The sequence below is a fragment of the Anastrepha obliqua genome, chromosome 5 (assembly GCF_027943255.1).
Source record: "Anastrepha obliqua isolate idAnaObli1 chromosome 5, idAnaObli1_1.0, whole genome shotgun sequence".
Classification (NCBI taxonomy): domain Eukaryota; kingdom Metazoa; phylum Arthropoda; class Insecta; order Diptera; family Tephritidae; genus Anastrepha; species Anastrepha obliqua.
Genome location: NC_072896.1, coordinates 128,089,891 through 128,107,175, shown reverse-complemented (window position 1 = coordinate 128,107,175; position 17,285 = coordinate 128,089,891). Strand labels below are relative to the sequence as shown.

The window sequence follows — 17,285 nt, the reverse complement described above, 5'->3', positions numbered from 1 at the left end:
CATTGTGTTTCATTAAAACTATAAGGCATTTGAAGGTCTATTGCTTCTGTATTTATAGAGGATTCGCTTAAGAAACATTCAGATGTTGTTCAACTGTACACATACATACAAATGTACATATATATAAATTTATGTATGGGCATGCATAGAATACATACATATGTATATGTACAAGCACATATGTACATATGGATTTGTATTAATAAATATGCGCTTCTATTAAATACCCGCCCACATGGTTCACATTCATATGATTTTATAGAAATTCATTAATTACAAAGAAAAATTGTAGTGCGAAGAGTGAGTATAAAAGTTGTAGTTACTCTGCCGAAGCAAATAAGATACTCAACTACTACGACTGATGAGAGCGCCACTCTTCTAGTTGTGGTGGGCTTCATGATAGTGGTATTGTAAGGTCTTATGTAGCTTTAAAAAAAAAAATTCATAACAAAATTTTTTAATGAGTTTCATATAAACTAAATACAATAATACATTTAGCACAGAAAGTAAATAACTTAAAATAAGCCTACGTCCACAGCACCTCTAATATTTATGATAAGAAAATAAAAAAAAACTGTGTTTTGTTAGTTTGTTTGGTTTGGTGCCAAAAGTATTTACAGCGCGTGCAAAAGAAATTCAATTTGTTTTTCTTTCAACAATAGACACAGTAACCAAAATATATATATATACATATATGTATGTATGTTTGACTGAGTGTGATGGACCACTGCAGGTATTGAGACATATGAGGTGGCATCAGGTTCCACCACAAAATTTCTGCAATAATGTCAATGCTGGTCATCCCAAGCTAATCAAGCGCAACATAAAAGGTTTCACTGCGGAATTGAAATGGAAGAGGAAAAGTAAGTTTTTAGCTAATAAATACCACTTCGAGGGTTAATATTTGTTTATTTGTTGTTTGTGGCGCAAAATTAAGTTCAAATGAAATGAAGTTATTGATCCATATTTTTATGAAAACAAAAATATACAACAAATCGTAGCCAGTGGGTGCGCATTAAAACTTTTACCAGTTTACGCTCCCATGCCGAATCCGACAGAGGAAGCATTTTCTAAGTTAGAATTCCATGCCACACCATTAAATGATAACGGCTGAACATAGCATACATATATACATATGTATGTACATACATACGTATTTAGTATAATTGTAGAAAGAGTCGATCAAATTAGTCGAAATGACGTTGCGAATTATATTAGGGACATTTCCAAAGCAGCGAAGGGTCAAGCCCTTCATTAATTTCGTGAACTATGATTTAATTCCATTCACACATTGCATACTGTGTGTGTATGTAGATAATGTATTTATTAATATGATTATTTTTTTATTTATTAGGTATATTTTTCTATTTTGTTTTTTTGTTATTTAATTCATGTATGCAATATCCAAAAACAGCAACAGCACCAGAAACGGTAGAAAAAATTCAGGGTATCGTATTAGAAAATCGTCGAGTGACTGAAAGAGAATTAGTAGAAGCCCCAAGCAACTCATTGGGTAGTGTAAGCAATATTGGCTTCAGAAAGCTGCGTGCCCAATGGGTGCCGCATTCGCTAACAATGGAACAAAACACATTCGATGGTTCTTCAGGTCAGAAACGAGTTCGTGTCCAGAAATCGGCCAAGAAGGTGTTGGCAGCAGTTTTTTGGGATGCGAAAGGAATTTTGTTTGTGGGTTTCTTGCAAACTGGTAGAACAATGTATTCTGAATATTATTGTAACCTTTTAGACCAACTGAAGGAAAGAAATTGTGCAAAACTACCCAGTTTGCAGAAGAAAAAAATTATTTTTTATCAGGACAATGCACCTTTCAACAAGAGCATTTTGACAATGGTGAGGTCATAACAGCCTTGGAAGCGTATTTTACAGCCCTCAATCAGAATCTGCACTTCAGCGAGGGAATTCCTAAATTGTAATCTCGTTGGAACATGAATAATAAAGTGTATTTCAATGGTGTTTTTCTTACCGAACCGCAAAACTTATTGAACAACCTAGTTTGTTTGTTTGTTTGTTAACAGTAATAGTAGCCCCGCCAGTGTTGTTGTTGTTGTTGTAGCAGTATCTCCGCCAGTGTCGGGCATATCACCGGTCATCTTCGTCTAGCTCATCTAGGGGTAGGCCCAGGAAACATGCTGTTTCGACAGGTTGGGTCCAGAGAGAGAGGGGTTAGATGAGTCGGTTTAAGGGGGCATGTGAAAAGGTGGTTAGTGTTGTTGTTGTTGTTAACAGCATAGGTAGCCCTGTCAGTGTAGGCATATCATCGTTCGTCTTCGTCTAGCTCATCTAGGGGTAGGCCCAGGAAACATGCTGTTTCGACAGGTTGGGTCCAGAAGGAGAGGGGGTTTAGATGAGTCGGTTTAAGGGGGCATGTGAAGAGGTGGTTAGTGTCGTGCGGGGTACCTTCACATGCCGGACATGTGTTTGGTATGTCGGGGTCGATTCTGGATAGGTAGAAGTTTAGCCTGCTATAATATCCAGAACGTAATTGTGCAAGTGTTACACGTGTCTCACGAGGAAGCTGGAGCTCTTCATCTGCTGTAGGTGATGGTTGGACTCCGATTACGGCATTCACAGGACGGGAGCTTAAGAAGGTGGTGACGATCTCCCGGTGAATGTCGTTTATTGACTGTCAGGTCCAGTAGATTGCGGTCAGTTTTGTCCTGGATTTCGTCAGCGTAGTCTAAGAGATGTCTCTTGACGTGCCTGGGAGGCGGCTCAGGCTCAAGCAGGTGTCTGCAGGGGTGAAACCTGCGGTAACATCCCAGCAGAAACTACTTGCTGAGCAGTTTGTTATGCTCCATTACTGGAAGCATTTGTGCCTCGTTGTGTAGGTGTTGAACCGGGGACATCAGGAGGCAACCGGTCGCTGTCCGAATGTCAGTATTTTGGCATGTCTGTAGCTTTGTCCACTGCGTGTCACTAGTTCCAGGCGACCAGACAGGCGCTGCATAGTTTAGAACCGGTCGACCAATTGCCTTAAATGTCGATAGCAACAGTTCTTTGTCTATGCCCCAAGTGCTGCCGGCAAGCGATTTGAGGACCTTGTTGCGGTTTTGGACTTTAGTGGAAATTACGGTTGTGTGCGCTGAGAAGGAGAGCAAACTGTCAAAGGTAACACCCAAAATTTTGAGGTTGTTTACTGTCGGTATTGGTGTGTCATCGAGTTTTACCTTAAGGGACACTTTGACCTCCTTTGTCCAGGTGGTGAAGAGGGTCGTCGATAAGATTCCCCTTGGTTGGCGGGTTTTCCAGGTTTCAGTAGTGGGACCACACTCCCTGCTTTCCACGTGTCAGGGATGATGAGAGTGGCCAGGGACAGATTGAAGACCCTTGTAAGAAATCCTACTTCCAAAGGTCCCAGGTGCTTCAGCATCAGCACGTTTAGTCCGTCAGGGCCAATGGTTTTAGATGTTTTTGATTTGTTGATGGCCCCCTGAACCTCATCACCGGAGAAAGTAAGTGGCGCACTGTCGTTCGTCAGTTTGTGCAGCCTTCTGGTAGCACGACGCTTGGATCTGTCGGCCGGAGGACGCAGTATAAAAAACCGGCTAAAATAGCTCGCACATCTCTTCGGGTCCGACGAAGTACAACCGTTGAAGGTGATAGCCACCTTGTCGTTGTGCTCCGTCGGGTTCGACAGGGACCTAACGGTGGACCAAAGCTTACTCACCCCAGAGGTGAGGTTACAGGTCTTCAAGTGCTCAACCCATTTAGTCCGCTTGTGTTGGTCTACCAGTTGCCGGATCTCCAAATTGAGATCCCTTATGCGGGGATCCTCGGGATCGGCCTGGCGTAGGTGGTCACGCTTGTTTGCCAAGCTGGCTGCTTGGGCTGGGAAATGAGGACGGATGTCCTTAAAGCTTCCAGCTGGGATGAAGCGACCCGCAGCAGCTGTGAGCACCTTGCGGAATGCGCGTTCGCCTGTGCACACATCGGTGGGGATGGGAAGAGCGGCGAAGGTGTCCTCAGTGAATTCCGTGAAGCCGGCCCAATTAGCTTTTTTAAAGTTAAAATAGGACCGGTGGTTCGCGGAAACAAAGTCGGCAGGTCTCTCAATAGAGATTATAATGAGCAAGTGGTCTGATGCAAGCGATAGCATAGGTCGCCACGTTATGCTATTTATCAGACCCGCGCTAGCTATTGTTAGGTCAGGCGAGCTGCTACAATTGCCCACTACCCTGGTGGGGGCTTCGTCGTTCACAGTGCTGAATGTCGAATCGTCTATTTGCTCTGTCAATTGCTGTCCCCTACTATCATTTGGCAGGCTTAAATGCCAAAGATCGTGATGCGCATTAAAGTCACCTACAATCAATAGGTTTTCACCTCTGATGAGCGCACTTATATCAGGGTGATATCCTGCCGGGCAGCAGGTGACAGCGGGTATATAAATCTTAAAAATTTCGAGCTCGGAATCGCCTGTCCGGACAGCTATGCCTTGACATTCTAAGGTGCTGTCCCTGCGGTCGATTCCTTTATCAATGAGACGATACTGCACTGAGTGGTGGACTATAAACGTTAGGCCACCACCATTGTCTCGCTCGCGATCATGTCTGTGCACGTTATAGCCATCCCTAGTGATCAGAGATGACTTAGCGTGAAGCTTGCTTTCCTGGACCGCAGCTATCTTGATACTGTGCCGGCTCATGAAGTCAACTATCTCGTCGACCTTGCTCGTGAGTCCGTTACAGTTAAATTGAAGAAGCTTAAAGCTTCTGGGTGATGTCGTTGTAGCTCGCTGGTGAGGGACGCATGGGGTTGCCTACGTTGGGCCTGCTGTGCAATCCGCTGTTGTTGTTGCGGCCTGATGATGGTGGGCGGCCGCGCCAGGGGGCAACGTAGTCAGTTGTCCACTCACGGGTGGTGCGCAGGCCGGAACATCTCCGAAAATGCCACCAGCCATTGCAAGAATTGCATTTGACTGATGCCAAATTCCGAGGTATTACGGCCTGACACACGGAACAGACTGTGCGGGGGACCAAGAGCTGCTGGTTTGTCCCCGCACTGGGGTTGGAGCAGGAGGGAAGGGGATGGGTTAAGTCAGGGGAGTGGTGTTGCTCCGATAGGCTCCTTACCGTAGAGGTACTAGTTGTGGTGGCGGTTGGTAGTGCCGGCCTATCAGGGGGGGTAGTAGCCGTGGAGGCATTTGACGCCTGCAGGCGGGAGCAACACGAGGCCACATACCATGTGGTCCACTCCCTATGTGTGTTAAGGCCTGAGTAGGTCTTAAGATGGCTCCACCCGTTGCACTTGTTGCGTCTAACCGAGATGGAGTTCGGGTGGGGCCGTTTATGGCAGACGCAGCAATAGAATATTTCTGGCCCAGGGTTGGATTCAATTCCAGCCCTGAGGAGAAGTATTTGGAGCAAGGTTGCTGCGAGGAGTTACTCCTGTGACGTAAGGTGTGGGGTGATATACTGTTTACTAGACAGGGCTAGTTTACTGGGTCGCCAGCCTTTGGTCGGGAAAATCCGAGTCATTTCGGTAACGTAGAACCGGCTGCCATGGGAATTATTGAACAACCTAGTACGAGTATATGTACATCCTTACATATGGATGAATGTATGTGTGTACGTGCGAATATTTTGGCGCCATCATAAGTTGGCAACTAATTGCGCTAAATCCTTTCACTAAGTCCACTTCACCATTGATGGTGATACAAATAAAATGAAAAGTCAAATGAAAATGCTAAAAATATCCATACTAAGTTATAAAAGTAAAATAGTTTGTGTGAATGGCACTTTAGTTTGTTTTTATTTACAAATATATGTATGCATGAGTGTATATCCGTTAAGTCCGTTTTAACAATTCAACACCTTACAACGGCTTGTAATTTTTCATAAGAAGTTCATTACCCATAAAATTTGATTATTCAATCCCTTTCAAAACAAACATATGTTTCTGAACTACGCTTACATTTATATATACCTATGTGTATAGATGTACATATGTATATATGTAGACTGATATATATGTACGTATGCAGACAAAAACGAAATCACTAACAAAAAAGCGGAAAAGTGAAAATGCCTATAAGCGCGCATGTTCGACTACACACAAATATACATACATACATATGCGCAAAGGTATGTACATATGTACGTGGGCACGATTCTCTATAAGCAAGCAAAACAGCTGTTTAGTCGCACAACAAACGTTCTTTGCTCTGCTCATAAGGCTATGCTAAATACATGGGTTGAAATCTTTTGCAACGTAAGAAACGAGTGGAAAATTTTACGAAATATCATTCAAAGGTATTTAAATTTATTGGCATTTCTGCGGAAGTTCAATTTTCACTTTGAACTTAGCTCAAATGTTTGAGAAAATAATGGATGAGATACTTAATTACATATGTACATATGTATGTATGTATATATTTTTATAATGATACATACATATGTATGCGTGCTTACAATATATGTACATACATATACATGTACAAAAATCATAACCTACACCAGTGAGGGGGGTCGGTGTTTGCGGAAGGAAAAATACATAAAATGTGCATATATTATTCTGAAAACAAAAAGTGAAAGGTGGCGCATACAATCTTGACAAGATTATGGTAAGCTTTCTCTCCAAGTTGTGCTGAACTGCTTGATTTACTCTGACGAAATGTTCTGCAGATGTACATATACAAACTCCGAAAGGGAAATGCTTTTTGCAAAGAGCTTTTGACAATCAAAGGTGATTTGCTCAAAATTCGAGCAAAATGATCTAGCGAACGAAGCCGCTGCGTTCATACAACTCCATCGCCTGTTGCAATATGTGCCATCGTTTCCTTTTAACAAATCAGCTCCCTTTTGAGTAAAAGCGGAGGAAAAGTAAAATTATAAAACACAGCAGCTAACCGATTTAGTTCTGCAGTTTAGAGATGTCGCATTATAAACAATTAAATGATCTGAAACGCAGTTGGTAACAAAAAGTTCGTACGGATCCTTCCCAGTTCCGCTAAAGTTAGTGGTATTGTTCAACCTAATTTCACACCGCCATATTATTAATTTTGTAATTAATTTTTATTGAAGTCGACTCCTTATCGTGCTTACGACGAAGAGTACTTTTTACATGATAGTAAATTAAAGATATCTTTTCCATATAAATTGATTCCCCCTAATTCTCATAGTTGTACATATGTGCTTACAATCCGTCTATACCAAACGGGCAAACATTAGCTTGGGTGAAACTTTCTTGCGCACTTACCTTAACTCGTCCAAGTTTTTCGATTTCGGTGACCCCAGTAAATTTGTCTACTTGAAATTAATTTGGCACAATTTAACCATCTAATTGCCTTTTTAATGTTCTTTCATTACACCTGTTTTGGAGGATTAAAATGTCTCGTTAAATTCTACTACGAGGACTGAAATTATATTTAAAGCGTTTTATTCAACATACACTACACAAATCACCCAGATAACAAGGCTCACGGAGGAACTGCAATAATCATCAAAAAAACAATTAAATACCACGAACTTGATGGTTATAGAAAAAATAACATACAAGCAACGACAGTTTCAATAAATAGCTCAAATGGACCAATAACAATATCAGCAGTATACTGTCCGCCAAAATTTAATAACACAAAAGATCAATACCTGGAATATTTAAACGGACTAGGAAGTCGATATATCGCTGGAGGTGACTACAATGCAAAAAATTCTATTTGGGGATCACGGTTAACAACTTCGAAAGGCCGAAAATTACTAGACGCTATAAGAGAAAATAATGCACACTTCATAAGCACCGGAGAGCCGACGTACTGGCCTACAGATATCAGAAAACAACCAGATTTAATTGATTTATGTATTGTTAAAAATATTCCACAATCCCATATCACCATTAAGTCATGTTTGGAGCTATCATCGGATCATTCCCCACTTCTAATGACAATTCTTGGATCTCTGCACCAACAAACTTTTAGAGGACTATATAATAATAAAACAGACTGGAATTATTTCCGACAAAGTGTGGAAGCACAATTGACTATAAATATTTCATTGAAAACGGAAAACGAAATTAACTCAGCAATAGCTTTTTTCAACGATTCCATCATCAAAGCCCTCACCCTTTCGACACCAAATATAAAAATTCAACAAAAAGAGTCTATTCCAATACATATCAAACAAAAAATTCAACAAAAAAGGGCACACATCACGGAACTTGGGCAAAGACCAATAAAGAGAAGGCAAACACACTAGCTGAACACTTTAAAACAATATTCTCAAACGAAAAAGACAACCAGCACATTGAACAAAATGTAAATACGAGTAACCCAGAAAAGAGAATGAAAATGACAACCTCAGCAGAAATCAGATATCATTTGAAAAATCTGAACAGTAAAAAAGCACCGGGCTTCGATCTAATAAATGGTAAAATACTAAAAGAACTACCTGATGTAGCAATTACATATATACGACAAATTTTCAACAGCATATTAAGGACACAATGCTTCCCACGCCTCTGGAAAGTTGCACAAATAACGGTAATCCCCAAACCATGTAAAAGTGCATCAGAAATGACATCATATCGCCCTATCAGTCTCTTGCCCATTCTTTCAAAAGTGTTTGAAAAAATACTCTTTGCCAGATTAGACAAAATTCTGATAGAAAAAAATATAATACCAAGCCATCAATTTGGATTTAGACGACAGCATTCAACTGTGCAACAAGTCCACAGAGTTATAAACAAAATATTAAATGATATGGAAAATAAAAGGTTCTGCATAGCCGTCTACATAGATATTGCAAAAGCTTTTGACAGGGTTTGGCATAAAGGACTACTACATAAGCTCAGCCAAATATTACCACGGAATCACTTCACCATTCTCAAAAGTTATCTGGAAAACCGACATTTCTTTATAAAGTTCGAAGACGAATGCTCAAGCATGATGCAAACGACAGCAGGTGTACCCCAAGGTAGTGTCCTAGGGCCTCTATTGTACCTGATATTTACAGCAGATATACCGATCCCAACCACAAAAAATTGCATGATAGCCACATTCGCGGATGACACGGTTTTAATGGCATCGGATAAAATAGAAAAAAACGTGAAATAAAAATCCTTCCTAGTGCAAAGTACCTTGGCATAACTATAGATGAAAAACTAAATTGGAAACGACATATACAAAACAAACGAAATGAAATCAAAAACAAGTTCAGACAACTATACTGGCTGTTGGCTAAAAATTCAAAACTAAGCCTTAACAACAAAGTAGTGATATATAAATCTATAATCTCACCCATTTGGAAATATGGCATTGAAATCTGGGGCACAGCAAAAAAAACCAATATCAAAATAATTCAAAGGACGCAATCTAAAATACTTCGAACAATAACAAAAGCAGGCTGGTATATACCAAACGACGTGATCCACAGCGACCTCAATATCGACACAATAGATGACACAATTAGAAAATACAGCATCAAGCATATAAAACGACTAACAAATCATCAAAATGAACAAATGCGCAAACTACCACAATCGTAGAAAGCGGGAAAACGAAGATTAAAACGATTAACTCCAACAGAACTTACAATTTAACAAAACAATAAAGAAAAACAAAAATAATAATAATAATAAATAATAATAATAAATAATAGTAATAATTAATAATAATAATAATAATTATAACACAGAAAATAATATAATGTAGCATAATCTGAAGCAAAATTGAATGTTTATTTAGCATTGGTTAGAGAACAAAGAATTCCAATACTACTTTAAAAATAATTACTTATTGTTAAAATTTAACAGATTGTAATTTAAAAAGGGAAATAATAAAAAAACAAAAAAAAAAAAAATTTTTGATAAACAGCTCGCATTTTCACCCAAAATTGCAAAACTTTAACCCTCCGTAAAAAGAGATTCAGACCCTCTGGAGTAATACTCGTCTTGTCTTCACATACATAAAAATATTCGTATATGCATGCCTACATATTGATTTATGTAGATATCTACATACATATGTACATATTATATATGAATTTGTTCAAATCTTGTTTTTAATGGAAAGCTCAAACTGGATGCTGCTGTTCATTTACTTTGTCACAATTCACTGATAAGAACTCAATTCGAGTTGTGCCGCTCAGACTCGATTTTTCTTTTTCAACACAATAGTGTCTGCTTTTATAATTTATGTACATATGCTTGTATATACATATATATGCAGATACATTTCAATTTTGGCAATCTTTGATTTGAGTGAAAAAGTCCATATTGAACCCACCTTTATTTGTGCACGAAAAAATGTCTATTCGAAGATAATAACCATCATTTATTTATATAAAATATTTTGAATTTACATATCTACAAATACATATATGTATATGTGTGTGTGTGTATGCGCGTGTATAATTTAGATATACCAATGTGTTTGCAAATATCACTGACGCTTATGCCTCTGCTGGTGCCGGTGGTGATACTAATGAGTTGCCCAAAAGAGAACAGGTTACGGCTGATCGCTTCGTGCTCTATACGTGTCCACTAAGTTTGCATGAGACTTGGCTATTTCTTCTGCCATACCCACCTCATTTGCTATCTAATTATAGAAAATAAAATCTAAAAAAATGTATAAGTATATATAAGTGGCCTATAATTTTTTGTGGAATAAAATCTGATGTTAAATATTTTTTTGCCTCCGTTTTTTTATTATTAACTCTTAATTGTATTGTAATGAATTACTTGCGGTGTGAGCAATTGTTTGGCTAAACGAGCTCCTTTTGCATAGGTTTTTTTATTACTGGTTTTCTTATCACGAAAATGTGCTCTTTGTACATCGAACTCAAATTCATATGCACTGGCGACTGCCGTTAAAAAAATTTTTTTACGAGTAAAACCAATCAATCTGTTATTATGTTCGGTTTGCCGGAATCCAAGAGAACCGATTTAAATACTCGACCAAACGCGTTGACTGCATTTGACTGTAGGGGATAAAGGGTGTGTCGCCACTGCAAAGCGCGATATTTTCGATGTTTCGAATTAAATATCTAAGAAAAAAAGAAAATAACAAAGAAGTTATATTTTTCTTAAATATTAATTTATTATTATTTAACCAAAACTATATCAATTAACGCAAACGGCAGAACAGCTTGGAAACAACTTGTTACCTTAACGGAACAATAGGAACCCATATAAGTATATGTATATATCTATAAAATTGAATTTAAATCTACAATATATGGTGCATTATTACAATTTTTATTACATCATTTTTATAATTTTTTGATTTTTGTATAACATTTGAAAGTTAGATTTGGGGGATTTGGACGCTCTTGCACCAAAGGAGCGATGATGCCTATAATTCTTATATTCTAAGGTGTAGTTAATCCCGTAATAATATGTAATTCCCACAGCAATAAACAACATTGCAGATATAAATTATTACGAATTTCAATTTATACTTAAGTACATAAATACATACATAGAAGCACCAACTTCTAGTACTACTGTAGAATTCGCATATAGCAAAAAGTATTTGTATGTTCACGTTATCGGTGCATGTGCATTATTAATTCCAGTCTTTTCCAGCTCAACGCTTATAACAAAAGGAGGAGATAACGGAATTATTTTAGTGCGAGGTGAGTACATACATACATATCGCATATATTCTTTAAAAGAGGCGCAACTCGAAATCTTTTGTGCGCCAGGAAGCGTATAACAAAAATTTCATCTCATTGCCAAACAGTTTAGGTTGAGGAGAAATATAACTACTTTTGGTTTCATATTTGTCCTACTAACGGAAATGTGCAGCATGAGTAGTAAAGGTGCAAAACCTCATTTTAAAAATTGATATTAAATTTTGAGTTGTGACACTTTCGACGAATATTTGCGATACTCGCACACATTTTGGAAATATTACTTGCTTATATCTCAACAGGGATCCACCCAATCGAACTTTCCAAAGGATTTAGAGTTTATATCTGTTTTTGTGTTACACAACAGCTTTTCAGTCTGAAGTAGTCATACAAATATTTTTGTGTATTAAAAAAGGTAAGTACGAGTTTAGTGAAATTAAAATAGCCGTCAGTAGATAGAAATCATAAGAAATGTATTTTATTTGCTTCAAAATCACCTTCTAGTCTCTCAAAATTTCTTGCTATGCGAAAAGCAAAATAAAAAAACGGCGAACGTTGTCTGCCTATATACATATATATGCATATACATAAGTGCATACTACTTACATACATACATACATATGAAAGCTCGAAAAATCCCAAAGTAATTTATATATTTTTGTCACAGAAATTCCTTGAATATTAGTCACATACTTGTGGATTTATTTAGTAGGATCCGCATTGTTAACTAAAATAATCTTTATTTGCACACAAACTTACAAATATGTACTGCTAGCAAATAAGTACTAGTAGAACTGTACATTTTCTCATCGGTTGCATTAAGCTCAATATGCACTGAAAACTGTGAAGTCGTATAAAAACTCTTTACATCATACAGATATACCTATACATATGTAAATATATGCATATACTTATAAGTTCACACCAGAGATCTGTTGCAATGCCTGTACGATACATTTTCTTATGCAGAGTTTACACGTTCCAATATGATATAGAACGCGTTGTCCAATTTTATTATTCTCATTTTGGTGGTATTGAACGTTTCGAAAAATGCACGAATCAAGAGAAGTTTGTTCAATAATAATAATTTCATTTTATTATTTTATTTTTGATTTTTTTTAGTTTTATTTACTTTTTTCTTTACTTTTTTATTCACTTTTTTGTAATTTTTTTCTGTGGGAATAATTATTTATTTTATTAACTGTTTATTTTATTTTTTTTGGTTGTACGATCTGCGTATACACGTTCCAACTCATTGAACACCCGCTAACTCCGCCCACCAAAAATTAAAACATTTAATTTTCATGCAACCGTTGGACTAACTTGGAAATCGGCTGGGCAACCACACTATACATAATACAACCGTTCATCCAACATGCCCATGTTGATGAAACAGTTGGAGCGTGGGTACTTTACATTGTACACCGCAAAAACAATTCTTTGGTGTATGACTCATGAAATGACTGTATGCATACATATATAATTGGCGACTGCTCCCTTTATTGGGTGTTTGGCCGAGCTCCTTCCTCCGCACTCAATAATACTCAGTATAAAAATCCACGACCATGCGATCATTCCAAACCAAATGTTCGAGTTTTCGATCAAAGCGATGTTTTTCTTATTGCATTTGTTTATTGCCGCTTGACCCTCCCCACTTTGGTGAGCGGTTTAATTAGTGGTCGTTTGGAACACCGCAAGCATTTAATAAAAAAAAAATTGGTTCTGAGTACTTTCCGTAGGAAAATTGGGAATTGGAAACATTTCTGATTGTTGTTATTGGCATTTGAGTTTGAGTATACAAATGCGGGGTTTGTGGTATTGAGATGTTTATAGAACTGGTATGCATAACCACCGCAAGCAAGAACACTACTAGAAGATAAGATGCGTTGGGCACCATGATAGCATAGATTGCCATGCCTAACGCATTATTTTTAAGCCTACATAGGTAGGTTGGTAGGTAAACTGGTTGAAGTATCAGACTGTCACTCGCCAAGTAGCACTGAAGCGCCGTTTTGATATCATTATGATACCTAAAACAGGCAGATATCTAGTCAGTCAGAGCTGTTGATGGAATGGACATGATTGATGGAATTTAGGTTAGCGCACTGCCCCAGGCTGTCGAAGAAAGGAGCACCCAGTGACGTTATTCGTCTGGCTGGTATCTGGCAGGTACCCCGCACGACACTAACCACCTTTTCACATGCCCTTTAAAACCTACTTATCTAACCCCCTCTCCCTCTGAACCCAACCCGTCGAAACAGCATGTTTCCTGGGCCTACCTTTAGGTGATCCAGACGAAGACGACCGGTGATATACCCTAGACTGGCGGGGCTTCTACAATATTACTGTTAAAACAACAACAACAACATAAAACGGCGACTAATGCGGATTCCCGGTACATGAATATATTATATACTAGCAAACCCGGCCCCCTTCGCTGGGCACACTAAAATAGAATAGATATGATTTAGAACAGAAAATATATGGTTTTCATATTATTTATTTCTGTATTCTTAATTCAAGCGCTTTGGCATAAACAATATTTTTTGTTTTTCTATTTGTTTTTGATTAAATATAAAATATAAATTGAAAATCAGGAAAAAAGAAGATTGTTTTTAAATTTCAAATCAACGCATATGAATAAACAATCGTCTTTTTTCCTGATCATCCATGAATTTTTCGTTTAAATTTATATGTTTTATTAAGCATTGGAGCTTTTTTAACCATTATCCATTTATATTTTTCAAAAAAAAAAAAAAAAAAAAAAAATTGTTTTTTCCACGTACACATAACTTCATTCGGATTTCACATTAAATTCTCAAATTTCGTAAGAAATTATTCACTGTTCCAAAATCCACTCCAAAAAAATTTACAAACAATTTTTACATGTTGCACTTACGTTTTTTCCTTATGGCATCCAAATCAGAAGGAAATATTGACACATTGTAACTCACACTGTCAATTTGACAGTTCAGTTCCACCCCAAGCGTTAAAAAAGTAAGCGACATTATGGCTGGCTCAAAAGAACGCTGTACCCGTTGCCACTGCTCCGAATTACAACCAAACTTTACGAAACCCATTTTCAATACTTACTTAACAATGTGCGTAAGTTTGGTTTAATTCGGTGCAAAGACACGGCGGGTCCACGTTTTGGCATATATTTCGAGACTCTAGTCATCAATAGGTATGAAAATTACCCCGTATTAAAGCACTTATCAACAGCTTTCATTTGATACCCATATTGTACATACACATCCGAAGGTTACCCGGGTCCACGTTTTGACCTATATATCGAGACCCTATCTACCAATAGGTATCCAAACTATACGGAAACCATCTTCAATACCTCCTTAACAATGTGTGTAAGTTTGGTTTAATTCGGTGCAAAGACACGGCGGGTCCACGTTTTGGCATATATTTCGAGACTCTAGTCATCAATAGGTATGAAAATTACCCCGTATTAAAGCACTTATCAACAGCTTTCATTTGATACCCATATTGTACATACACATCCGAAGGTTACCCGGGTCCACGTTTTGACCTATATCTCGAGAACCCAGTCACGTAGCGGCATGAAAAATACTCTGTACTAAGGCATTCACCAACAGCTTCAATTTGATACCCATATTGTACATACACATCCGAAGGTTATCCGGGTCCACGTTTTGACCTATATCTCGAGCCCTATCCACCAATAGGTATTCAAACTATACGGAAATCATCTTCAGTACCTTCTTAACATTGTGTGTAAGTTTGGTTTAATTCGGTGCAGACACGGGCGGTTAGCGAACACACACAAAAAGTTGAATTTATTTTATATATACGATTTTTTTCAGTTTGTGTCCGAAAAATCCAAATATCTTACGGAACCCTATTTTTTTCCAAAATAAAGTGTAGTCCATGTTACTCGTGGATAATGTAGTTTTCGAATGGTGAAAGAATTTTTAAAATCGGTCCAGTAGTTTTTGAGCCTATTCGTTACAAACAAACAAACAAACAAAGTTTTCCTCTTTATAATATTAGTATAGATTTGTCTTGTTTATGTAGCATTTCGACTGTGATGGTGAAAACTGAAATAACTTACTTACGGGCAAATGTTTACTAATTTAGCGATTTAGCGGCGATTTAACGGCTTAAAATCTCTCATTTTTCTCTATTAGGCCTACCTACTGCACCAGATACACAATAAATATAAAAACGTATTAAAATATATTTATAAATAAATTCTATACTACTTGATTGAGCGTCAGTTGGACTATTTATGAGACAATACCATTGTAAAACATACAGTACTACATACATATGTATGTACATATGAATCTCTAGAAAGCTAGTGATCGGCAGGCTAAAGATATAGCAAATATTCTTATTCAGAAATTATTCAGTTGAGCGAAAAATATGTACATATGTATTTGGAATAGGATCCGTAAGTATGCAGATCTCGCTATATAAATTATATAGATTTTGGAGATCTTACAATTCAAAAATAAAGCTTCATTAATAAAATGAAATATACATATGTATGTATGCATTAATTTGTTTTGCATATATGCATGTATGTATGTACATACATATGTACATAGCGTGAATGCTAACGATTTGAAAACATGTGAATCGTACATGCAAATATTTATGAGTATAATTGGATGGATCTCTTGCTGGCGTAGCCATAAAAATATTTAAAATAGATAATTAAGAATTATCAACAGTAATTGGTGGTATTAATGCTTGCATGCGCACGTCTTAACATGTGCCCCACACATACATATGTATGTATGTGTGGATATGAAACCCACAATGACACTCACTTATTAACGAAATGGCTTTCCAAGCAGACTATCTTATCACAACATATAACATACTCGTCCATAATTAAGTACTTTGTTGATGAAAACTTCAGCTTCGTATCTCTCAAGCAGCTGATTAATGAACACCCCGCAAAGAGGCGAGTCACGAGCACCGTTTAACTTATCATTAAAATACCATAACGCAAATGGGCGGGGGTCGGATCGGCAATCTGCTGGAACGCGTCCTTGCTTGTTTGGCGTTAATGGATTGATAAAGCTCGCATTCATTGAACAAATATTAGCGATTGAACGCATATTGTCACCAAACAGTTTATTTTAAAACGCACACTTGTAATTAGGAGCAACAAATATGTTATTGTTTCTTTTATGATTATGACTAATTTTTGAATTTACTGATAGGTACTAATTGTCACATATTTACATATGAATATACATATATACACTCATATTAGCTACATATACAGATGTCCATATACATATATGTATACCCATCCATGTAAATATAGTTGTATGTTTGTAAACTTTATACTTTTATATTATTTATCAGGAGTAACAATTCCACGAGGCTGGATTCATAATTCAGAATTCAAGTTAAAGAAAGCGATTTAGTTCTTTTCAGTTTTGGCCATTTATTCCACTATAACCCGCTGATATATTGAGTACGTACATACATTCTTGTACATTTATTAACGAATTATTAAGCTATGAAACAAGACAAGAATAAGGGGAAATGTGCAGCGTATATTGGGAAATCATATGGCTTCAGCTATGAACGAACATACGAATTTCAAGGGCTTAGTAGTTAATTGGTTCTGTGCAGTAACAATCAATCAGAAACGATGTACGCCATCTTAATGGGAGTTTTGTGGTTTGTGTGTACTGTGAAAGTGAGTTT

General features: G+C 37.4%; 1 long non-coding RNA gene across 1 annotated transcript in view; it reads left to right on the top strand.

Moving 5' to 3' along the window:
- The first annotated feature begins 11,907 nt into the window (after positions 1-11,907).
- LOC129248612 (uncharacterized) overlaps positions 11,908-17,285 on the top strand; it is a 48,216-nt gene continuing 42,838 nt past the window's right edge. Inside the window, exon 1 of the long non-coding RNA XR_008582632.1 lies at positions 11,908-11,997. This is a non-coding gene — a long non-coding RNA (uncharacterized LOC129248612). The remainder of the gene's footprint in view (positions 11,998-17,285) is intronic.